Here is an 8,893-nt window from a genome sequence, read left to right on the forward strand (position 1 = left end):
GGAGTTGATGTATTGCACCAAAATAAAAGACTCTGGGGTGGGGGTGGGGGTTCAGGTCCTGGAACATCATGGCAGAAGACCTAGCAGGGGTTGTATGTTATGCATGTACAAACTATTGTACTTACTCTTGACTAAAATTGGAAAGCAGGCCTATGGAATAAGTGGACTGTGGTGAAATTAATTAGGTATCAATGACTTATCAGAAATTGAAATGACAATGTGTGCTTGATCCTAATCACTTACCACCATCATGGGCCTCATTTTCAAAATGAATAAAATACTCTCAAGGCATGTTCTACCTCTATAAATCCAGAATGAGACAGGAGGGGTAAGCTAGGACCACCATGCACATTCCTAGTTGGGAATCTGATCCCAGTCAGACTGAGCTCTGGAATCCATTTGCTACGACAGGCCATGTGTCATTTCAGAAGGCAATTTCCTCCTCAGTCTGCAATTAGGCCTGGGATTTAGCCTGCAACCTTGATGTCACAGGGCATCCATTATCCTCACAGCACACTCTGCATCTTAACATCTTTTGGGTTCTGTAGAGTTCAGAGAGTCCAAAACTATTACTAACTATGCACTTTACTGTGTGTTTTTATGTGTTTTTTTTAACTGCTTCTTTAAATTAGTTGTGATTTCATTATTTAATTTACTTATGCATTCCCTCCAAGGATTAAAACAACTTTCATGAGGGCTCACAAACTAGATCCCAAAATGCCTCTTTTTTCCTTATATTTCAGAAACATACGCATAATTGCTCAAGAGTTCCTTTGGTCATTCCCAAGGTATTGCTAGTCCCCAGGAAACAAAGGAGAAAAGATTGTGTGTGGGAATCAATAGCTTTTGTTTTATTTACTCATTCAAGCATTAATGTTTTGCCTGTTTTATGCCAGATGCCTTGCCAAGTAATGTTGCTATAAACAATGGGTAAAAAACACAAGTTACTACTCTCACAAAACTTCATTTTTGTTTATGTCATTAGACTTACATCATGACTGTGCCCATTTGAAGTAGATACAAGTCACACAGGACACTATCATGTGTTTTGCTTTTGTTTGGGTACATAAAAGGATACATGAATCATACAAAGTTCAACAGTCCTCTCTCAACAACAAGGCCCTCTCTTGTTTTATTTTACTTTATTCCTTTTCTTCCATTGCATCCTCACTCCCATTAATTCTAACCACCACCACCTCCACCCGTAAGTAACTATTACCTTAATACATTTGGTATATAACTCTGGAATATGAGTGCATCTGAGGAAAATATATACTGTTGTTACACATATATATTTATCAGTATTCTTATGTATAAAGCTCATCCTTTTTTTTTAACTTTTGAACACTGACACATGTTGTCTGAGAGACCAGTTGGCACTGTTCACAGTCCCTCTAGTGTACTCCTCTGTGAGACTCAAAGCCTACTATAAGCTGAAGCTGCCATCTTTCTCACCCTTTCCACTGAGTCACATCCCAGGCAGCTCCCCCACTTTCCAATTCCACAAAGAAGGCTGCAGTAAATCAGTTTGGGCCTTGGTGCTAGTGTGTCCTGTAACCCTATTTCCAAGTCACAGGTCATACACACACACACACACACACACACACACACACACACATACACCCTGCCAATATCACTTATTGTTGCCATATTGCTTTCAGAGGATTCCACCATGTATACTCCCAGCAGCCAAAGGTTTTTGTAATTTTTCAAGTTAGTACCCAGAACAGAAGGGTTAATACTGGCCACTTACCTCTTACATGCTTGGCCATGTGCTAGTTGCTTTATGTGCAAGATCTAGAATGCTCACATATTTGTAAGGCATATGTCAGCATCTCTTTGATAAGTGAGAAGATGAGGATATCAGAAAGACCAGTACCTCACCCAGGGGTGCACAACAACCTACAGCCTGATGGGCACGAGTGCTGCATTTGGTGTGAGCTGAATATGCATCAACAAGCATTTGATCCATTATAGAAGCACAGCTCAATGTGAGGAACAGGGACATTCATCCAGAAAACAGTTGGCCATCCTTTGCAAAACTGATCTCCCACACTCAGGTACTAAGCCATTCTTACTCAGCTATATCTGAAATGAGCAAATAAGTCTCTGTGATTCTCACACTTCTACAACCACAAAAACAGAAACTCCTCTTACTGTGAAAGGGCTGTCTTTTCTGGACACCTATTTATAAGAATAAATATAAATATAAGAATAGGTAACCTACTTAAAATACTTATTCTTACATATAGAAGTGAAGGAGAAATAAAACTAAGTATTTCTATACAATTCTTTCTCAAGACATCAGAATTTAAATCTAGGTGTTTATAGTTGAAATTGCTCATGGTTTCTTAGATGAACCTAGAATCATAGCTCCCACTTAAGGGTGAAAACTCACTTTCTTAGGCTTCATGCCTATGCAATTCCACTGCTCCCAGTGAACTCTGTCTTTTTTCCTGTTAGAGGGTGAAAGAGAGGAAGAATGGTACCACAGCATTGCTCCTTCACTCATGAAGCTTCTTATTTGCATAGCACTCCCATGTGGTAGCTGGTGACTCAGGCCTGGATCCTCATTCAAGGTAAAGCCTTGTGCTCTTCTGGGTGAGCTGTCTCTGGTCTCTAAAAGTTCACTTCTTTAAACAATTTGGGGGATGCAAAGATGATAGAGTCTTTCTCTGAAGCCTCAGAGAGCTTATAATCTAACTGAGAGGAGGACATTAGTAAGTACATTGTAGGGTGGGAGTAGATAGCATATTGGTTATGAGTCTCATAAAGAGACTCTCATGCCTGAGGCTTCAAAGTCCCAGATTACATAAGCCAGAGCTGAGCAGTGCTCTGGTAAAAAAAAAAAAAAAAAAAAAGAAAGAAAGAAAGAAAGAAAAAGAAAAGTACATTGTACACAATAGCGAAACAGAATTCAATGCCCAACACATGTGACTTCATTTCCTGGCATGTAGCCCAGGTAGCAGCTCTGCCCCCACAGGTGGTATAAGAAAACTGGGTACCTAGAGTGGCCAGGAACATGACCTGAGAGTTGTACTTACATCAGAGAAAGAAAGAGAACCAGAGATAGAGAGAAAGAGAAAACAGTGAACTTATGGGTGGCTGGAGCACTGGTAGGTCTCCCTAAACACAGGAGCATCTCCCTCAAGTGTTGAGGAATAATGCTACAGTTGTCAGGAAGCTCGCTCTACAGCATTAGTCAGAGCAGGCTAAAACTCAGATATCCTCTCATTGATCTGGCTGGGGCTACTTGGGAAAGCATAGGGAGACACTTTCCAAACAGAAGACTGTAGTCACTGGCTTGAATTCAAGGCTCTGCTCAGTAGGGATTGTTAAACTGATTCTGCTGCTACTTAGAATGATCTGGTTTGAAATACCTCCTCACAGCTCTGAATAGACAGTCCTGCCCTAGAGGCACAAGTGCTCTCTGACTGGGGCCAGTGAGGCATTTTCAGGGGTTTCTGCAATTCACTCGTGCAGCCTCAGAGCATGGTACTGGTGTCAGAAAATAGAAGACTTGTCTGAATTTCAGTAAAGTGAGCTTTCTTGCAAAGAGACGGGAGTGGGGAGAGTGGGGAGTGAACTCCAGTCCTCTTCCTAATTGTCTCCAGTCTCTTAGCAACATCCAGGAGTGTGAGGAGAAAACAAGGAGTCAGTTCAGTTCCTAGGTGGGGTGTGGGCAGAAACACCCCCCAGCACCCGGGGACACTGAGAGGGGGCGTTCACTAGGTGGGAGGAGGAGCTGCTTTTGAGAGACAAAAAGGGAGGCACTGTCGCTTTTAATGATGGGGTGAGCATCCAGGGAAGGGAGCTGAATCCTTGCTACTTGCTTCTGAACCCGTGCCCCTCTTGTTCGCTACACTTTTTTTTTTTCCTCCAGGGTTATTGCTGGGCTAGTGCCTGCACCATGGGTTAGGGTTAGTGCCTGCACCATGAATCCACCGCTCCTGGAGGCCATTTTCCCCCCTTTTTGTTGCCCTTGCTGTTGTAGCCTCCTTGTGGTTATTTTTATTGCCATCGTTGATGTTGTTGGTTGTTGGATAGAACAGAGAGAAATGGAGAGAGGAGGGGAAGATAGAGAGGGGGAGAGAAAGATAGACACCTGCAGACGTGCTTCACCAAGCACCCAGGGCTTCAAACACAGCAAGGCACTCTCTACCAGGCAAGCTATCTCTGTATCCTGGTAGCTATTTTTCTGCTGACCACCCTGTGCCCATGCCCAGGCAGCACAACCAGTGCTTGCTCACCAGATTTCCAGAAAGCAAAGCTGGATGGGATCCTTGTCAGAGCCAGAGCTTGAATGTTAATTGAAAATCAAGCAGAATTGCAACAACCCTAATCCCAAAAGTTCAAGCCTGGGACAGTAGGCACCTAACTGGAAAACCTGTTAGAGAATGAGAAGGGTGTGTTTTGAAATCATGGAGCTGAGGGGAGAGTAGGCAGCACCAACCCCATCCCTATGTGCTTGCTTTTGGCTCAAGGGGAGGTGGTTCTATTGTGTGCATGGAGCCTGGTGGGTCTGAGACTGGCTTGGAGGGGGTGGGCAGGAAACAAAACCTGGAAGCCTTTTGGGTGAGGAAAGCTGAGAGAAGAAAAGGATGCCCAGGGACCCTGCATCTAAGGCCCTGGTTTGCACTAGCATGGCCCTTCAGGGTGCAGTGTACCTTGCCTGGCCTTGCAGCCCTGGCTAGAGGATCAGCTTCCTCATGGGGAGTTTCTCCTGGAGCTTTGCGGGGTGGGGGTGGGGGTGCTGGCCTCTAAGCCTTGAGATTCACCTAGTATCTTCACAAGGACAGCCAGTCTAGTGTGGGAGTAGCCATCTTCCTGTCCCCTTGCCCCTGCCACAGAAGTAGCATTGCATCTTGGCTAAGGTATTTTTGGTGGCCCTTTGCTGTCACCTAGCCCCAGAGTACTGTTCCAACTGCAGAGCTACTAAACCAGATTAGCTTCTTTGCCCCTCTGGTTTTCAGAGGGGCCTTGAAAGATTAAGAAAGAGAGGAACTTCAAGGAGAATTGCATTTTAAAAAGTGAAGAGAGACCAGAATAGACTCCGGGGTAGAGAAATATTAACTCCAAGGTGCAGAGCAGACACAGTTGGCAGTAAGAAGTGGTGAGAGAAGGTAACAAGCACAGGCCACATGCCAGAAAAACCATAATTGCCACCGTAAGTTGTTGTGGCTTTGTTACACAGACGAGGAGTAGGTGAATTGGACTTGGCCAATGCAGGATGCAAGTTATACCTGAATTTCAGATGAATAGCAAATAATGTTCAGTCTAAGTTTGTATGACCTGAATATTGCATAGATACATTTTCTTCTTTTAATGTGATGCCAAGAAATGAGGCCAAATCCCCTTGCTTGAAAATACCACTGAGTGATCTCCTCAACCCAATTTTTTAATTTCTTTTCATTTCTTTTCTCCTTTTTTAAATTTTATTTATTTTATTTTATTATTTTTTTATTTAAGAAAGGATTAATTAACAAAACCATAGGGTAGGAGGGGTACAATTCCACACAATTCCCACCACCCAATCTCCATATCCCACCCCCTCCCCTGATAGCTGTCCCATTCTCTATCCCTCTGGGAGCATGGACCCAGGGTCATTGTGGGTTGCAGAAGGTAGAAGGTCTGGCTTCTGTAATTGCTTCCCCGCTGAACATGGGCGTTGACTGGTCGGTCCATACTCCCAATTTGCCTCTCTCTTTCCCTAGTAGGGTAGGTCTCTGGGGAAGCGGAGCTCCAGGACACATTGGTGGGGTCTTCAGTCCAGGGAAGTCTGGCCGGCATCCTGATGGCATCTGGAACCTGGTGGCTGAAAAGAGAGTTAACATACAAAGCCAAACAAATTGTTGAGCAATCATGGACCCAAAGGTTGGAATAGTGGAGAGGAAGTGTTGGGGGGTCCCAATTTTCTATTCTCCATTTTTATAGAAAGAGGAGATGTATTGTAATTAAAAACTAAAAGATTTTGGAGGCACAGCTGCTTGGTGCAGATTTAAAACAATCAAGGTTTATTACATGGAGGTTATTAGGTATTGTAAAGAGGCAAACATCAGCTGATATTAGGTATCAGATATCAGCTACATGTGTACAAGTCCAGGGAGGAGTGGCCATGGCGGGCACTGTGAGCACACAGAAATGCAGGGAACCAGAAAAGAGAGAGAGAGAGAGAGAGAGAGAGAGAGAACTTCCACTAAGAACAGCTTAAATCATTCACGATGCACACACAATCTCTTGTGAGTTTGCATAAGTTCCTACTAACATCAGCCATATGCTAATTACTTCCCAAAATCTTATTCATGTGCTGTGTCACAACAGATATGCACCATAGAACTGCTTCACCATCCTTGGTGCACCCATGTGGTTTGAACCCAGGACCTCTAGCAGGGTAAAGTATATGCTTCACTGGGTGTGATATTTTCCAGTCCCAGAGTCATATTTAAAATTTTATTTGAATTTCAAATTGAATGAGCATCCAGTACTTCATTCCAGTGACTCTGACAAAGGGGTGACACACTCCATACAGTAGAGTCCTTTGTGTTATGTTTTGGAAAGAGTTATCCAAACTGCTGTGTCACAGCTGAATTAGAGGAGGAAGTCACCAGAGCCAGAGCTGTGAGGAAAGAAACTCTATCACCTTCCTCTTTGCACAACTCTCCTCTCAGGCCTTCACTTCTGTGCCAGATGTTGAGGAGAGGCAGGGATTCCCAGGTCAAGTAGTTCTCCAGAACCCACAGGGCAATAAACACTCTAACCAATTCTGTGGTCTGCTGGAAGGGAACATCACATCCCATGGGTGAAGGGCTCAACTCCACAAGACTCCTCCAGCTCACTGCAGGTGCCTGTCACAAGTCCAGCTTGCTCCTCACTAGTACCTCTGCTCTGTTCTGCCAGCTATCAACCATAGATTGCCACAACTTCCTCCTCAGAGTCAGTTTCCATGACTGGCTCACCAAATTCAGTATACAGTTTAACTTACTAGATCTCCTGTTAAATATAGAAGGATACAAGTCAAAACCATTCAGATGGAAGAGATGCAAAGGGCAGGATAATGGAGAGCACAGAGCTTCCATGTTCTCTTGGGATATGCCATCCTCCTGCCACCTCCACACGGTCACCAACTCCTTGAACCCTATGGTTGGAACTTTTCATGGAAGCTTTAGGGTGTAGGCTTGATTAAGTCTGTGAACACTGGATCAGCTTCCAGCCCCTCTCTGTTCTTCAGAGGTCAGGATCAGGGCTAATCACAGGGTTGGTTTCCCTACTAACAAGTTCCCATCAAAAATCCCACTTTCTGCCTTTTGACTAAGGTGCTTTTGTATTTAATGCAGTCTCATCAACTAAGTGGGATTTACATCTGCTGTTTTTTTTCTTCTAGTTGCTTTCTATTTCTCTAGTTCTTCATCACTGCCTTCTTTTATATTAAATACTCTCTAGCATGCCATTATAATTCTCTTCTTTTTCACTTTACTCCTAAAACATGTTTTATTTATTTGATAACGACAGATAAAATTGATAAGGAAGGGGGAGACTGAGAGGGAAAGAAAAAGAAAAACACCTGCAGCACTGTTTCTCTGCGGGTGGGCACCAGGGGCTCAAATGTTAGTCTTTATGCCTGGTAAAGTGTGACACTGCTAAGACTCCTTCACTTTACTTTCTAAAGACTCTTTCTTAGCATTTTCCATGGCAGTAACAATTGCCACTGTAAAACAATCTAATATGAATTAATAACAACTTAATATCTATAGTGCACAAAAATGTTTCTCCTTTTTAACTCTGTTCACCTCTCCTGCTTTTGTCATAATTATATCCCATCAATGTAATTTTCTAATTCTTGCCTTACGTAGTATAGTAGTTTTCTTTTAACTTGCATAGCAGAAGAAAATAGATATAAATGTGTATATTCTTTGTACCTACTGTCATCTTTACCAGTGCTCTATCTTTTTCTGGATGGAGGCAGGTCACTATCTAGAATACTCTTGTTTCAACCTGAATGACTTTTTTTTTTTTCCACATTTATGGTAGGGCAGGCCTGCTCAATGATGTGTTCTCTCAATTTTTTTTTTAGTTTGTCTGGGATTCTTCTATTTTTTTTTTAAAGATATTTTGGGTGACTGTAAAATTCTTGGCTAGTCTTTTTCTTCCAGCATTTTGGATAGGTTATTCCACTGTCTTCTGGTTTCTATGTTAAGAAGTGAGGTGTTGATTTATTTTACTTATTTATTTTGTTTTAAGGTTTCCTTCCTGTCTTTTGACAGTTTGAGTATGACATGCTATAAATATTTTTGAGTTTTATTTTTATACAAAATAAATGTATAAAATTTTTTTTTTAAAGTGGGTGGGAAAAGTACAGGTTGAAATGTCACAAAATTAACTGCTCTCATTGAGAATTAGTCAGATTCTCTCCATAAATATTCCCTTGGTTATTTCTTTTTTTTTTTTCTTTTTCTTTACCAGAGCACTGCTCAGCTCTGGCTTATGGTGGTGCTGGGGATTGAACCTAGGACCTCAGAACCTGAGGCATGAAAGTCTTTTGCATAACCACTATGCTGTCTCCCCAGCCCTATTTCAGTTTTTTGTCTAGTTTACAGTTCTAAAAAAAAAATTCTTTGACAATTTTGACAGTTTCTCTGATTTTATGGAGAAGTGGGGAGATTGCCTCTTGCCAAGGATTTTTTAAAAATAATTTTCTTTTATTTTTATTGGAGAGCTAATAATTTACAGTGCAGTTGTGACATGAGAACTATTTCTCATTCCTCTGTGAGAGTTCTCTGAAGAACAGTCACCCAACCCTACCCCCTCAACTTAGGTCCTTTTCCATCATCATGCACCAGGACCCCAAGGTCATCTTCACCCCCACCCTCCCTAGAAATAGGCTTTTAGAGACCCT

Source organism: Erinaceus europaeus, chromosome 7 (assembly GCF_950295315.1).
Source record: "Erinaceus europaeus chromosome 7, mEriEur2.1, whole genome shotgun sequence".
Classification (NCBI taxonomy): domain Eukaryota; kingdom Metazoa; phylum Chordata; class Mammalia; order Eulipotyphla; family Erinaceidae; genus Erinaceus; species Erinaceus europaeus.